Raw genomic sequence first — 17,139 nt, forward strand, 5'->3', positions numbered from 1 at the left:
CTCCCCAAAACAACAGTGAAGGAAACCTTTGTTGTGTAAGCACTTTGATATTCTGAAAGCCCCTTGCAGTCAACTCCTCTTCCTCACCCAGAGGGTCAGGATCTGCAACACTGGGGTATGTGATCCATGTGTGCCCATCTGCAGTCTGCAGGCTGTACAGCCCTGATCTCAATGGCCCCTAGGAAGGCCTGGCCCTAACATTTGTGTGGCTTGGAGCAAGGGCTCAAGTACAGCTCATGTGCCATCTGTTTAAATATTACAGTGCTATAAATTAGGCTAATAAACTGGTGACATGAACTGTGTTCTGTCCTTCTCCTTTGACATGATACCTTTGAGAAGGCCAGCTTTGAATTTAGAATTCGCAGGCTCCTTGGAGTTCCGAGCTGGAACATAATGGCAGAGAGAGCTGGTGTGGGCCCTACCCCTGCTTTCCTGTCCCTTCTCCTCCCATTCCCCCACTCCATCCCACACTACAGGGGCCTTGATGCATGCATGTGGACACCCCGGCCCTACATGGCCAAGGACAGCCACATCTCCTTAAACATCTGCCCTTTGGCTATTTGGGCAATCTTTAGGTGGTATAGCCCACCCAAAGGAGGAAGGACCCAGGGAAAAATCCTCCACTGACCCTGGAAGCTCACTTGGGTACAAAATTCTGAGGCATTGACGGGGGGTGGGTCATGAGTTCGAGGCAGGTTCGGGGACAAGGATTTCTTGGCCTGGTTAGTAGGGCTGTGCTGCCTGTGGGGCAGCTCTGTGGAATCTGCTGCATCTCTTGTTCCCCCATGATGGCAGTTTTTCCCTCCACACAGGGACAGCTCCTGCCTAGACTCTAAGAGCCAGAGCGAGTTGCTGTGCTCTCTCAGAGGAGCATCCTGCTTCTGGGCATGGCAGGCGCAGGTGCAGGCTCAGGACTGAGGGTTCAGTAGAGCATTTTGCCTGATTTTACCTGAAGTCTTCTTGTTCATTCAGCCTCTCCTTCAAGCTTTGTTCCTGTTCCCTCCTGCATGCCCCTTGCTCTCCACACACACCTGGGTCTCTAACTCAGGACCTGGATTTAAAAACTGCTGTTTTTTAGAGTCCACCACTTAGCCCCTCCTTTTGCCCTTTCCAGAATAAGTGACCTTGTTAATAAAATAGCAAGGAATTGTAACACATTTTGGAAATAAAATCACAGGACCCTTATACCTGAAGATGGTAAATCAAAAGACCTGTGGGGTGTGTGGTCCCTTCTTTTGTCACTTTCTCGATCACTGACCAAGCCACTTAACCCCTCCATACCTTGTTGTCCTCATCTACAAAAATGGAGAGTAATTTGTGAGGGTTTCTAACTATTTCAAGTGGATGTTTCCGGGACAGATTTTTAAGTCCGTCTACAAAGAGCAATGCAAATATCCCAGCAGGTCCCCTCCCAGTAGAACTTCATTTAACTCTCCAAGAGCTTTTTTATATTACCAAGAAATATGATTCAGATTTCCCTAAGTTGACAGAGAAGCGTGAAATCTGTTTCTAACAGATGTTCCCCATGCTCCCCCAAATGTAAACATGTTTGCAAGACGGTAGTGAGACAACCTGTTTACACAAGGAAGTACTTAAAAAAGCAAACAAGAAAGCATCACCCAGAGCAGTCATTGTGATCAAAGTGCCGTCAATTATTAGGGTGTAAAGGGAACTGATGACTCAACTTAGCACCACCGCGGTCTCCAGATTTCAGTTTCGTAACAGAGTTTCTTTTCAGGAATATTCTTCATGTACACACAAATCCGATTTTCTTTCTAAAATGTTTCTCGATTTTTGTCAAACCGAAATACCAGGATCCCTTCAAAAGATGACTCTGATACCCAGATTATGCTCAGTCGAGTGTCATGCGGCCAGGCTTTGCCATGGAGAGCTGGGGTTTCTGCTCCCTGGGATCTTGGTACCTGAGAGCAGGGACGAGGTCTTCCCCACAGTGACTCCTGGCTCCCTGTCCCTCCACCTCCCCAGTTAGTCAGATGCAGCATAGAAACTCTCAGACTGCGCCGTGGTAGAAAATGACTTTCTGAATCAATCAAAGTGTGATATTTTGATCCTTTCACATGCTTGGGTATTCTGGGCAAATGCATGCTTAAATCAGTGACTCATGGATCAAGATGCAAAGTAGGTCTCTGAATGCCGGCTGGCTGGAAATCAGTTTTTAAACCTGAAGCAAAATATAGTCTAGTAAAAAAAAAATTACAATTTGCATGAAGTTTAGTTTTTGTGAAAATAACCACTACTGGTCCTCAGAGTAATGTACATTGGGAGTCTGTCCCGAAGTGGAAAGATTTAGGTAAGAAGAAGTGTATATGAAAACCCGTAAGAAGTCTCTGTTGATAGGAAGGTTCTTTTGTAAATGTTCATTCACAATTCCTTTCAGATGTGGTTTCCCATTGAAAGGAAATTTTAGATTCTTGTTCCTTTGAGAATGGTGAGGCCAGACCCGGAGGGATCCTTACCTAATGATGCCCACTTAAATAGACCTGAGTAGGGATACTGGCATGTCCTTAGGATACCACTTCTGTGGAAAATAGATTCGTGTTTCAAAGTGTACCCTGGAGCCCCAGGAACTTCTCTCTCCAAACCGTTGTATGGGCTGTCAGTGAGCGTGGGAATGCCTCTAAGACTATGGCCCAGGAGCATCCCGCAGTGCCGAGGGAGGAAGGACTAGTAATGTGGACTCTTGGTATTTGCAGTGCAATTTAAGTGCTGGGTTAAGCTGCTGGAATCTGCCTGTGCTTCAGAATACTTAAAAATGCTTAAGATTCCAATCCACAAACAAAAATAAAAAATATTAGAACTAACAGACAAGTTCAGGAAGGTTGAAGGATCAATATACAAAAGGTCAATATACAAAAATCAATTTTATTTCTATATACTAGCTATGAAACACTGAAAATGAAATTAGGAAAACAACTCCATTTACAGTAGCATCAAAAAGAATGAAATACTCAGGAATAAATTTAACAGAAGTGCAAGAGTTATACATTGAAAACTATAGAACACTATGGAAAGAAATTAAGAAGACCAAAATAAATGGAAGGATTCAGTGTTAATAGATCAGAAGACTTAATATGATTAAGATGGCCATGCTACCCAAATTGATCAACATTCGTATGCTTCACAATCTCTATCAAAATCCCAGCTAGCTTTTTTGCAGAATTGGAGAGGCTAATTTTAAAATTCATATGGAACTACAAGAGATCCAGAATAGCTACAACAATCTTGAAAAAGAACAAAGTTGAAGAACCTACACTTTCTGATTTCAAAACATACTACAAAGCTACAGTAATCAAGACAGTGTAGTCATAGGATAGATAGTGGAATAGAACTGAGAGTCCAGAAATAAACCCTTATGTTTGTCATCTAAGTTTTTCGACAAGGGTGCCACAACTATTTGATGGGGAAAGAATAGTCTCTTCAACAAATGGTGCTGAGACAACTGGATATTCACATGCGAAAAATGAAATTGGACTCGATTTACACCATATACAAAAATTTACTCAAAATCAATCATAAAATAAATGTAAGAGCTAAAGCTATAAAACTTTTAGAAGAAAACAGGAATAAATCTTTGTGACCTTGGATTAGGCAGTGGTTTCTTAGATATGACAACAAAAGCACAAGACAAAAGAAAAAATAGATCAGTGGAACTGCATAAAATTAAAAACTGCTGTGCTTCCAAGGATACCATTAAGAAAGAAAAAAACCGACAGAGTGGGAGAAGATATTTGCAAATCATGTATCGGAATCAAGGATTTGTATGCAGAATATATAAAGAATTCTGACAATTCAGCAGGCAAAAGACAACCCAATTAATGCAGAAAGGATTAAAATAGGCATTTCTCAAAAAAAGACATACAAATGGCCAATAAGTCATGAAAAGTGCTCAATATCATTAGTCATTAGGAAAATGCAAATCAAAACCACAATGAGATACCACTTTACCCCTGCTAGGATGGCTAAAGACAGAAAGATAGCAATAAGTGTTGGTGAGAATGTGGAGAAATCGGAACCCTTATGCATTGCTGTGGGATTGTAACAGGGCACAGCCATTTTAGAAAAGAGTTTGGCGATTCCTCAAAATGTTAAATATAGAGTTACCACATGACCCAGTGTATTCGTTCAGGGTTCTCCAGAGAAACAGAACCAATAGGATGTAATGTATGCAAAAAGAGAGATCTGTTTTAAGGAATTGTCTCTCACAGTTGTGGAGACTGGCAAGTCCAAGATCTGCAGGGTGGGCCAGCAGGCTGAAGACCCAAGGAAGAACTGATGCTGCTGTTTCCATCCAAAGGCAGTCAGCTGTCAGAATTTCTTGCTTGGGAGAAGTCAGTCTTTTCCTTGAGGCCTTCGACTAATTGGATGAGGCCCACTCATGTTATGGACAGTAATCTGCTTTACTCAAATCTGCTGATGTAAATGTTAATCTTGGGGCTGGCCCCGTGGCCGAGTGGTTAAGTTTGCAAGTTCCGCTGCGGCAGCCCAGGGTTTCACCCGTTTGGATCCTGGGCGCGGACATGGCACCGCTCGTCAAACCATGCTGAGACAGCATCCCACATGCCACAACTAGCAGGACCCACAACTAAAAATACACAACTATGTACCGGGGGGCTTTGGGGGGAAAAAGGAAAAAAATAAAATCTTTAAAAAAAATGTTAATCTTATCTAAAAGATACCTCCTTAGCAGCCCTCAGACACATTTGACCAAATATCTGGATACCATGGCCTAGCCAAGTTGATACATAAAATTGGTCATCACATCCAGAAATTCCACTTCCAGGTATATATCCAAGAGGATTGAAAACATATGTCCACATATATCCAACTGTGCTTAAGTGCTCATAGCAGCATTATTCATAATAACCAAAAAGTGGAAACAACCCAAATGTCCATCAACTGATAAACAAACAGAATGTGATATATACATACAATAGATTATTATTCAGCCATGAAAAGGAATAAAGAATTGATACACAGTACAACATGGATGAAACTTGAAAACATTATGCTAAGTGAAAGAAGCCAGATAGAAAAGGCCACATAGTGAATGATTCCATTTATATGAAGTGTGCAGAATAGGCAAATCCATAGAGACAGAAAGTAGATAAGTGGTTGCCAAGGACTACAGGGAGGGGGAAATGAAAAATAACTGCTAATGGGTATGGGATTTCTTTTGGGGGTGATGACAATGTTCTGAAATTAGTGGTGATGGTTGCACATCTCTGTGAGTATACTAAAAACCGTTGAAGTGTACACTTTAAAAGTGTGAGTTTTATGGGAGGTAAATTATATCTCGATAAACCTGTGCAGAAAGATACTTAAGACTCCAAACATAAGTGGTCCTGGCTCCCTAATAGACAGCAGCAGGGGTTGCTTCTAAAATGCAGAATATATGCTGAATTGCATAAGTGAAGAGTGAGAGGAGGGGAAAATGGGAACCACCATTTGCTAGGCTCCTTCCGTGTCTCAGGGACTGTGTGTATATCAGCTCATTCAATCATCTGTTAAAAACAAAAACAAAAAAACTTGAAGTTTGGTATTATCCCTATTTTTTCGTATTAGGAAACTGAGCCTTCATTTGAATTAGTTGGCCTAAATCAGTCAGCTGGTTAGTTGGGATTGGACCCGGGTCTGTCTGACTTCAGGCTTATTCTCTTCCCACGGCTCCACACTGCTCCTACAGAAGAAACCCTGTCCCTGGCTGGACAGAGACCACAGGGCCTGCTGCTCAGAGTGGTGGCAGATTGTTCCCAAGGGCCAAAGGTGTGAAAGGTTGAAGGGTGCTTTTGGAGAAAAAGCAAAGGAATTAAATACCAAGTAGAGATTGTTACTTTTATGGTAAAGAAAAAAAAATCAAGTGTAATTTTTTAAATTCTAGGAGTGCCATAAAGGGCCAAAAAGGAGGGTGACGGGAGAGAGAGGGGACAGCAGGAGCTATGACAGCAAATTAAAGAGCAGAACCCAAGAATGTCGGAATAGGGCAAGCATATTATACACTGGCAAGAGAAGGGAGTGCTCCCAGAGGGGCTGGCTGACTTGGTGAGAGGCACAGCGTGTTGACAGTGAGTCTGACCAAGTGAGAATGTTCCTGAAGCCAAAACAAAAAAAGTCATGTCTCATCCATGTCACCCTGGGATGCTCCAGGGACTAGGATCCAGTACAGGGGCCCGTGGACAAACCCTTATTGAAGTTCACTTACAGCAGGGGACTTTAACCTGGGGTCTGTGGATTCTTAGAGGATCCCTGGATAGGCTTCTAAGGGTCCTTGAACCCCTCCCACTATGTAGAAAGGTTTTATGCATACGTATCTTTTTCTGGGGAGAGAGTCATCAGGTTGTCAAAAGACCTATGACAGGAGAAAGGTTTAAAAAAAATTAGTTCAGATATTTCTCTTAAAGTGCCAGGCTAATTTTCTGGCTCTGTGATAGATTGTGTTAAATGGTCTGGCACTCCTAATTTTTGGAATAGAAATGAATTCTTAGCGAATGATCTCACTGCCTGCAGTGCTGTCTGATTCTGTCCTGGCATTTGATAGAACTTGTTAGGGGATTAGGTAAGACAGGATGTTGGTACATTTGAGGTCATTAAACCAAGAAGGGAAGGGAAAAAAAAGAAATCTTGCTAAATATATTGTGGAGTTGAACTAAGTGCTGAATAGCTAAGGGACATTCTTTGTGCTCTGTGCCAACACTTTTAAACCCTGCTTAGAAACAGACCAGAGTTTTGGGGACAGCTCCATCTAGATGCAGTGCATTGATTGGTAAATGCCTGTCTTTCCAAGAAATACTGTTTCACTTGTCCTTTTATGGAGGAGGCGTGGAAGGTTGTGATGTCCTGGGTTGCATAACATTTTTGTAAGTGGATACAACTAATATAAATGCTGGAGACACAATAAAGGCTGCCTTTTCATCTGGTGACCAGCATTCTCACAGTTCTGGTTTCAAGAGTAAGAGAATAATGGAGAATATGTTAGAGAGAACCCAATGTGCAGGAAAGATTTTGTTAGACAAAATGTAACCCTAAAAGTTTATTTTCTACCTGTCTTTTCTTTTGATCTCTCTCTCTTTTTTTGGCATCCTTCAATCTTATTTTGAATTTACTATTCAGAAGATACTCACCTAAATATATATTGGATGGGTAGTCATGATGGTTACGCAACAGAGTGAATGTACTTAATTCCACTGAACTGTCCACTTAAAGATGGTTAAAATGGTAAATTTTATGTATTGCATATTTTACCACAATGAAGAAATGTATTGGCTAATATAGAGGGAAGAACCATTTGCCTTTTGAGACGAGAATTCCAAGTATCTTTCTATGTTCAAAGTCAAGTCCTTTCATACGTGTGATAGGACTATATAAGTAATAGGCAAAAGCTTGTGTGGGACGAAAATGCTCATTTAAGCACTGGGTGGTCCCAACTCTGCCACTCGCTGGCTGTGGGACCTGGAACATGTATCCGAAGCAGATAGTAAGCCCTCAGTAAATGCTGCTTTCTCCTTTCCATCCTCTGCTCACACCTTGGTTTCCTCATCAGTAAAATGAAGAGGTTGGACTCAGTGGTCTCCAAGGTCCTTTTCAGCTCTGCTTATCTGTGGTTTATACAAAAAAAAAAAAAAAAAAGGTCTGCAGAACAGTTTTAAAATCCATGTGGACAAATGCAGTCCCCCTGTGTACACAGCAGCTCCTGCCGCTTCTGACTTTCACTCTCCTCTGCTCCCTGTCTTTTCTCTTCCTCAACCTGCCAAAAATCAGCCGTGAGCTTGAAAGTGGGAAGGGGAAAGAGAAAGGATTGAGGTGACCTGAGACAGAGAGCTGGGACAAGGACCTTGGCCGTGGATGTCAGGCTAGGAGGGACTGTGGCAAGACTGGAGTTGGCCCTGATAGTGCCACGTGGTTATGGGTACAGCAGGATTCAGGGCCACGGCCCCAGATTCTCCGAAGGATATGTGACAACAGCAAGATTAAGCACTACTGACTTTTATACGAGGCAGATGGTGGCAGGAACATGGAGACTGTAAATCCAGAGAGAGAAGCTGAGTTTGTCATGTGAGGAAGAAGCAGCAGGAAGCAGAGCCGGTGTGGGGGAAGAAGAGGCTTACGGGGGTGGCAGCTAGAGGGGAGCGTGAGGGTAGGTGTGTGGCTGGAGTCTCCAGTCAGGGTTCAAGCTGGGAACGGATGAGATCTGGCTGTTATAAATCATAGATGTGAGTACAAATAAACGCTGAGTCCTCCTGGAGAATCACCCAACCTGGGTGGTCTTGGGGACCCTCAATGCCAAGAGAGAATTGAAAACAGAGAGGCCAGTTACCGTGATGGCAGCAGTGGGCCAGGAGAGAAACAATGGTGATGGCAGTCGAGATGGAGAGGAGTGGACAGATTTGAGGTGTAAGTTGAAGGTTAGAATCAACAGCACTTGCGGGTGGATTAGATGTTAGACATGAGGGGGAGAGAGGAAAATCAAAGATAACTCGTGGCTTTTTGGCTGGAACAGTTGGGTCAATGGTAATGCCTTTTCCTGAAATGATGCATCACACTGCCCTTAGACACCATGTGCCTCAGCTGTCTTCAAGGTCCATGGTCAGACTTGTTGCAGCCCTCACCTCTGCTGCAGCAATCTGTTCTCTGTGGACCCTGCCAGCCTCCTGTGGAGACAGCCCCCGGCACCTTGCCTTGGTGAGCCCCACTTGGCAGCTACACCTGTGCAGCCTGAATGTCAAGGGGCACCTGTCCTTGGCAGATGAGGCTGGCAAGGATGTGCAGCTCCCCAGAACGGGGAAGGACTTTGCAGGGTTTTCTGTCTGACAGGTGGAGCACAGGCATAGGCGAAGTTCTCAGATAGAGGGAAGGAGGCAGACAGCCCTCAAGAGCCCAGACCAAGTGTTGAACCTGGGAGAGGTCAGGGTGCTATTGATGCCTGTCCAAGTTCTCTAGAAACTGCCCTTCACTACGTTGACAGTCCCAACATGCACACCCATCTGTACTCTTTCAGGTGGACTTGGTCCCTGCCTGCCTGATTTCATGATGAGCTTTGAAGTAAGGATGGAAAATACGGTGCTTGAGCCCTAAATGCCATGTCAGTACCTGCTTTTGTCATTTATCTGCTTGGGCATTACCAGGGGTGGTGATGCTCTCCAGAGACTGGGACCCAGAATGAGATTTCTAATAGTGTTCTCACTGCTATGTCCCATGTCTGCGGACAGGCATCCTATGCTTATAATTCACCTTTAGAGAATGATCTGAGTTATTTTTTAATAAGATACCTGGTAGTACTTTTTTTTTTTAAAGAAACTGCAATAGAAAGTAATTTTTTAAATTCTTTATACGTCATGAAATATAACCATTTTAATACCAAAAACTAATCAACTCTTTTTATACAAATAATTAAGTTGCTGTAGGACCTACAACTTTGTCACTTTACTTTGACATTTTCCTGGTAGCATGTGGAAAAGCGGTCATGTTCTTCGGGGGGAGAGGGATGTAGTCTCCGCAAATGGTAGTGGATGGCGGTGCGACATAGGAAGGAGGAGCCTTTAGAGTAAGGCGGGCATGGATTCAGACTACATGGCCTCCCTGTCTCCCTGTGTGACCTTACGCAAGTCTCTGCCTCTCTGAGCCATGGTTCTCTCATCCACCAGATGAGCTAGAAATACCAGTAAAATTCCTAGCATTGTTCCTGGTACATAGACGTTTTCGGTAAGTGGAAATTATTATTATTATTATTGTGATGATGATGATGATGATGCATAAGTACAGGGCAGTATTCCATTTTTTTATAATATAAAGTCTACAGAAACCCAAAAAATATTTCAGATCATGTGTTTCAACACTTGTTTCTTTCTAGATTTTTCTTTTCTCAGTTGTCAATGGCCGGTAATTCTGATTACACTATCTTCTTATGATAGAGATGAAAATCTGAACAAGCTCTCTGCTATATTTTAGGAACTTAATCACCTTGAATATCAAAGAAGTGAATTTTCTCCCTGTGGTTCCTCAGCTAGAATAACTTGGTCCCAATACCTGAAATGTGTAAGTGGAAACTTTCAGAGATGTTTTATCTTAATTAATTTTCCCCATCCTGTCTGAAAGGGTTGCATCTCCTCCCCAGTTCTTTCACTGTTGCAGCCAAAAAAAAGCCCCTTTCCTTGCCTCACCTTCCCATGCCTACAGAACAAAACGCAAAAGCCACAAGATCTATGATTCAAAGGTCTTCTGTCTTATACAAGTGACTGTTTAAGTGTAGATTTTTAAAAAATTCATCTCTGTAGTTTCCAAAAAATTTACATCAGTTGACCCCTTTCTTTTTAAAGCCCTTCTGGCCATCAAATGGTGTGCAACTCTTCCATTTAGTGTTTCTGACTATAAATAAGGACTCCAGGGCCATGCACAGTTAGTATGTTTATTGCTAAAGCTGCCGCCAAATTTTCAGTAATATTTTTATGCAGCATGGGACCAGCAGAACATTTGAGATTTGACCTTTTCTAGCAGATGAAAGTCTCTAAATGCAATTTGTATTTTTGGAACTGAGTTTTGAACTCTCATTTTCTGACCACTGTAATTTATCTTTATTCTCAATCCAGAGAGAAAAAGTGATGGTGTGCACGTGTGCGTGTGTGTGTAGATGTGAAAGACTTATTTATTAGTTGTAAAAATCAATAGTCCAAGTTTGGGCAGGGAGACTAGACTGATGTTTTAAAGCTGGGATGTCAGATTGGCCCAATGGTGTCATCCATGTACGCTCCTTTGGGATGCGGAGCAAAACCAGGTTGTTTTGCTTGGTGAATCTTTCACTTCATGTGATGATATAAAAACAGTGAAGAGAATTAGCTTAAAAATGCTGCACCCCAGAGCATGCTGTCCCTGTCCTTTTAAATTTAGGCAAACCTGGATTCAGGTTCAAACAAGAGCATAAACCAGTTCTGAATATTTTGTTTTGTTTTCTTAGGATCACTCTAAATCCGCAGGAAGGTAGGAAGAGGTGATTAGGATAGGAGAGAATTGACAACAGGAGGACACAGGAAGCAATATTGGAAATCAAAAAAAGCATTAAACCAAACCACTTTTATGTTTCTTAGATATTATGTTGTTGGTATTAGATTTGTGATGTAGATAAAAAAAAAATCCACCTGTAGTTTCCTGGGGAAAAGCAAATAGGGCTTTGCTCTTCAAATCCCATTAAAGCCACTAAGAAAATCTTAGCTAAGAGTTGAGTTGTAGGGATAAAGAATGTAATCAGCCTTACTTACACAAGAAGTGCCTTCTAGAAAACCTGATCATTTCACTGCTAATTGGTATAAACGTTCCCTTGCCCACTTGCTTGCAGCTGGAGACCCACTTGTACTTTTTATGACTGTTGATGTAATTAAATACCATTTACTCTTTCTTAGTTTAAGAATGCAGGTCCCACTGAGTTTTTAAGTAAATTTAAGTTTCTGCAAGAAGGAATTACTTACAGATAATTTCCCATATCTGGGATACGTTGCTTTACTTGTAAGTGAATGAATAGTAACCATTCAGAGACCTCTTTCGTAAACTTTCCCCCAGCTTTTCTAACAGTAAATATGAAGAAATGAAAAAGCATGCTTTCATGCTTAGTGTAGCATTACCATATCTCCTCGCCCACCTTTTCCTAAGAGCAGTCTCATGAACCACTTCAAGGTTTTGTGAGGTCTTTGGAAATCATCCTCGCTGAGAAACACCGTGAGGGCAGGAAGTGCCGATGGCCATCTTATTCACCATTGTTTTGAGACGTCTAAATGGTGCCCAGCACCCAGGAGGAGGTCAGTAAATGCTAGTTGAAGGAATGATTGGGTATTGTTCTCTGAGCTTCTGGGATCTGAAGTACATCCAAGAAAACTAATATGTGAGGCAGCCTAGAGCTGTACTGTCCAATAAGGTAACCACTAACCATGGTGGCTATTTAAATTTAAATTGATAAAAATTAAAAGTTCAGTTCCTCAGTCTCACTAGGCACATTTGAAGTGCTCCATAGCCACGTGTGCCTGGTGGCTTCCATGTTGGACAGAACAGATATTGAACATTTCCCTCATCACAGAAAGTGGTATTAGACAGCGCTGGTAGAATACCATCAGTACGAGGTTAGTGGCCCCAGTCTTTTTGAAGTAAAATTCCCATGTGATCATGATATGTGCTCATACTACAAAAAGTATCCCTTTTACATCTGTCCCCCGCACTGTAGCAACTCAGTCAAGAAAGGTGGGTGGCCCACAGATATGGCTATCTCTTTGATAGCCAAACGGCAGTGGGACTTTTAGCCAGGACTGACGTTCTGATGGTCTACACTTACTTGGCAACACCAGTCGTTAGAGTTGTGGAATATCTGTACCAGTTAATAAAGAGCTGCTGTTTCAGGCTCCTCTAATACCTCCTTCCACTGCCTGAGCAACCCTGACCGTTTGCCTGGGATGCTCCCAACATCGCATTTATCCATCAATATGAGTTAGCTAATGACTGTCCCACTGTCAGGGGTTGGAGGCTGCTCTAGGCCCCTGCCCCCCCCCCCCCCCAGATTGGTAGGTGCTAGGAGGGGCTGCTTCCTAAGAGTCTTTTTTAAGGCTGCCTCATCGCTGCCATGGCCAAGTCCCAGTTCATAGAGCCGTGGGCCTCAAGAAGACCTTAAAATCATCACCAACCCCCGGATTTTACTGAAGAAATCAAGTCACTCAGCTAGTTTGTGGCCAAGAGAAAACTCAGATCTCCTAACTCGGTACTTTTTTTTGCTACATCTTCCTGTGGTCAATTTCCTTAACTGTGAAATGGAGATTAATATCTGTATGCCTTACAAAGTTGTTGGTAAAAAGAATAATGATACCCAACATTTTATGTGTATCTTACAGTTCAGAAAAACTCTCTTGTACGCATGCTCATTTAATCCTCACAAGAACCTGTGAAAGGTGTCAGGCTCAGAGGCAGTGATAGCAAAGCTACCATGAATGGCAGAGGTCTCAATCTATTAGGGCTTGGAAACTATAAACCCTTTTGTAAATGTAAGATAACATAACCACATGGCATTACTAGTTTTTAGCTTGTGATATTTTTGCAGTTCAAGATTTAGTGACATTGAAAGTGGTAACTTTGAGCGACACCTTTTTTTTTTCTTTTACTTTGATAATGTGCCAATTGCACAGACTTTGGTTCAGCATTAAAACAGAAGTGGGCTGCTTCGAAGTATATTTTTAAATGAGAGAATCCAAATTTGTAATTAGCTTTAGAAATGTTAGTTGCGCAGTATGAGGATCTAAAGAACTTCTGGTAATCATTTTCTGTTATTAGTGGTAGTTTGTTTTTTTGTATTTTCCCCCCAAGTAATTAGGCCCTTTGGAAAAAAACAAAGTACGTTCTTTGAGGGGTCATTTACCCTATTGCACGCTGTATTTTTCACATCCTATTGTCCTGGTGTACTTAGGAAATTAACCATAGATCTGATTGTGGCAAAGAAAAATCATTTATAGACATTCTACCAACTTGACACATAATTATCAGCAGAATGCTATTTAAATGATAAAGAGAAGCCATAATGAAGGAAATGGGTCCCTTCTTGATACATCTTTTGTCTTTTGGTCTTGATAATTTTGATAGAATCATCCCTTACTTTTAGATAAGATTGTTGGGAAGATCAATTTAACTCACTCTCAAAATAAAATTGAATTTTTTTCTCACCTCTCTCTCTGAACTGCAGCCATTTTATGGTATATACTATACCTTGCAGAAATTGAGTTTATAGATAAGGCAAAGAGTGAGGTTATTTCATTCCATATAGCAAAAAAAAAATCTCTTCTATTTTCTTTTATTAGTGTATTAAAATTGTGGCATTCTCTACACCAATTATCTTGTAAGGTTAAATACATATTAAGGGAAAAGAGAAAGAAAAATTATTAGAAAAAGCTATAAATGGAAAGAAACTTAAGGTTGTGAGCCCTGATTTAGTATTACTAATTTGGAGTCACATTTGGGAAGAATGTGTTTGTATGGTTGGTTGTTTTTAAAGCATATATTATGTGTGTGTCTTCATGTCTTCTCTGCGTATACCCTGTTTTGTGTTATGTAACAGACTCTCAACTCTCTATTGTACTCTGAGAGATCGAGCCTCCCTTCTCTCAATATAGGACCTTCAAAGTGTTTACCGTTATCTAGAAGTTTCTTGTATTTTCTCTATACCATTTTCCCTGCTTCATATTGATGCTATAGAGGGCGCTGACAAAAAGCAGAAAGGTAAAGTTTGTGATTTATAGCCAGACTTGGAGTCATCATTGATGTGGATTAAGGCTGCCCCAGCTAGAGAAGCCCAAGGTGACCTGGCCTACATGCCAAACTATACGACTCAGTGGACTTTTTTTATGGTATGAATTAGGACCACCCCAGGGAGAGAAGCCCAGGGCATCCTCACCTACATGCCGATCTATATGGCCAGATTCGTATCTAAAGTTATATGACCGCACAATAACCAGACCCCATCTGCACTGAAATCATTTAATGACTTTTTACATCATCTTTTCTTTTCTCCAGTAAAAATAAGTCACATACCCATGCCTTATAAAATTAGCCCTAACCCTCAACTCGGGGCAGCAGCAGGAGCTCTGACTGCCCGTGGGTCCTGTCCCCACGCACCAGTTCTGCCTGCCCATGGGTCCTGTCCCCATGCCAGCAGGGGCAGCAGCAGCTGCTCTCCCTGCCCATGGGCCCTGTTCCCATGCCAGCGGCGGCAGCAGAAGCTCTGACTGCCCATGGGTCCTGTCCCCATGCTATTCCACACTATTCTCTAAATAAAAGAGCACTACTGCCAGATCTGGAGAGTCTAAGAAATCTTTCTTTCGACTCCTCGGCTCACCGACCCCGCATCAATCATGGTATAAGATCCTAGGCTTGAATAGTGTCTTTGAAATTCCAAACCTCTAGCTCCTCCAGACTTCTTAGGGTGGAAGGGGAATTGATGAGCGAGCACACTTTCAAACTTCGCAGCTACCAGTTTTCATACCAGTGTTAAATGAGATAATGCATGCAAGGCACCTGGCACCAGAGTTGACACATCATAAGCACTCAGGAGGCTTAGTCATTATTACCTTGTCTGATTTGATTTTTGCCTTCATATATTTCTGCTCCCTGATGGCCATGCTAAGCTGCAAAATGTCCAAGAAATAAGAAAACAACAAAAGGAAGGGAAACACAAGCCCTCAGTAGTCCAGAAGCAGAATTATCAGCCCACAAATAATCAGCAGCCAATTGTTTTTCTTCTCATGGTGATGTGAATTATTTCTGGAATCCTCAGTACCCTTTTCCAAGTAAAGATCCCAAGGACAAGTGGCAGCTCCTCCATTGCCCAGATCTGACTCACTCTGCTCTAATGAGGTTTAATTTGATGGTAAACTTAGGTTAATCTCATTTCTCTCTTGTTATGGGTAAAACCCAGTGAACTGTTCACTATCTTCTGCATAAGAAAAACAAAAATAAAATCTCCTAAATAGAGTTGTCACTGATTAGAACTTTGTTAAGATGTATGAGGTGCAAGTGTGTTTTTTCTGTGCTTATGATAAAGTGGGTAATTGAACAAATTAACCAAACACTCATGGTGTGGCAGGAGTGTAAATTCATATAGCTTTTCTGGAAAATCTTCAAGACCCTTAAAGTTCACACCGTTTGACCTAATAATTCCTTTTCTAGGAATATACCTAAGAAAATATTCAGAAATTCAGACAATCTGATATTCAGACATGTCCCTCAAAGTGTTATTTGCAATAACAAAAAAAAGCAATATGTAATTCCAAAAATGAGAAAAATAGTTCAATAAATAAAGCCCTTTTCTATGGGGTGTAATATTACGTAGACATTGAAAAGCGTGTTTTTAAAGAATTGTTAATAACTTGGGAAATGCTCACGTTCGTATAACATTGAATAACAAAGTAGAAACAAAACTCTGACTATTTTTGTGTATCTGAAAAGAGCACTGGTCTACGATCTCTTATCCCTAATTCTGAATCCCAAAGCATTAAAAGTCAAAAGGTAACTTGTGTGGTCGAAAAGCCTGGCCTGAACTAGTGTGAGACTTTTTTATCCAACTTAATAAGAATGTGCATCTATTTTGCTGCAGAAATATTTAAGATTTTGATTATGGTGTGCTGCTCCAGCCTCTGATGGAGTGCTATCTGATAAATGTTGGTCATATTGTAATACTCTCTAAAATCCAAGCAATTCTCAATTCTGAAACTTATTCGGAAGCCCAGGAGTTTCCATTAAGGGGTTGTGGACCTATGCAACAAAATAGCATCAGTGATTTATCAGTGTCAAGGTTACAGTTGATCTTTATTTTTTCTTTATGCTTTTCTATATTTTAAAAATGTTTGACAATAAGCATGTATTAATTTGCCTTCAGAAAAAATAAGCATTATTAATTTAAAAATAAACATATTTAAAGCATCAGAGAATCATCTCATTTCAGTCAGAATTCTCAAATTTATCATTTGCTTCCTGTATCGTCTTGTTACTACAGCCACATGACTTTTAAATCAAAGTCTTCTGATTTATTGAAAGCAAATATTCATGAGATAGAATAGAGAGAGAACGGATTAGACGTTGACCTATCTCCCAGCTGCTTTTGGGGTTCAGGAGAGCACCCAGTGAGGGATGCTCACCTAAAGGAAATATCTCACGGAATAGAGCTTCCAGCTATTTTCTGATGGTCTCTGCATGTGGACCAGTCACTAGGCACACAGCCACGGGCAGAGTAAGTTAGTTTGGAGGTCATAAAAGCAGGGGGTGGGGTGTAGCAGGATAGCAGGAGGGAAGGGAAATGTTAACATGCCAGGTTTACTCTGCTAATGGACAATTCTTCCTCCCCAATCAGGTGGACACTCACTGACCTGTCATAAGGTTGCCCCACAAAGCTTTGGGGTCCATGTCTGAATGGATTGCTGTAGCCTTCTCATCTCTCCCTTCGCCCAGTTCCCTGCATCCTAAGACTCGAAGCCAGCACAGGACCTGGAAAAATTACATGTAAGTTTTGACTAAGGTTTCTTTCCTCAAACCAAATAATGGTAAGAATTTTCTTAAATGATAATAACAAATAGCCTAAACACACGAGTTACTTTTCTTTTAACAAAGTAC

At 41.5% G+C, this 17,139-nt stretch overlaps 1 protein-coding gene across 5 annotated transcripts in view; it reads left to right on the forward strand.

The window, feature by feature from the left end:
- BACH2 (BTB domain and CNC homolog 2) overlaps positions 1 to 17,139 on the forward strand; it is a 334,588-nt gene that overhangs the window by 163,825 nt on the left and 153,624 nt on the right. For all 5 annotated transcript variants that reach the window (XM_046676518.1, XM_046676521.1, XM_046676519.1 and 2 more), the window contains exon 3: positions 16,880 to 17,028. The gene's annotated coding sequence lies outside the window, so the exon portion shown is untranslated. The remainder of the gene's footprint in view (positions 1 to 16,879; positions 17,029 to 17,139) is intronic.

The sequence above is a fragment of the Equus quagga genome, chromosome 11, assembly GCF_021613505.1.
Source record: "Equus quagga isolate Etosha38 chromosome 11, UCLA_HA_Equagga_1.0, whole genome shotgun sequence".
Taxonomy (NCBI): domain Eukaryota; kingdom Metazoa; phylum Chordata; class Mammalia; order Perissodactyla; family Equidae; genus Equus; species Equus quagga.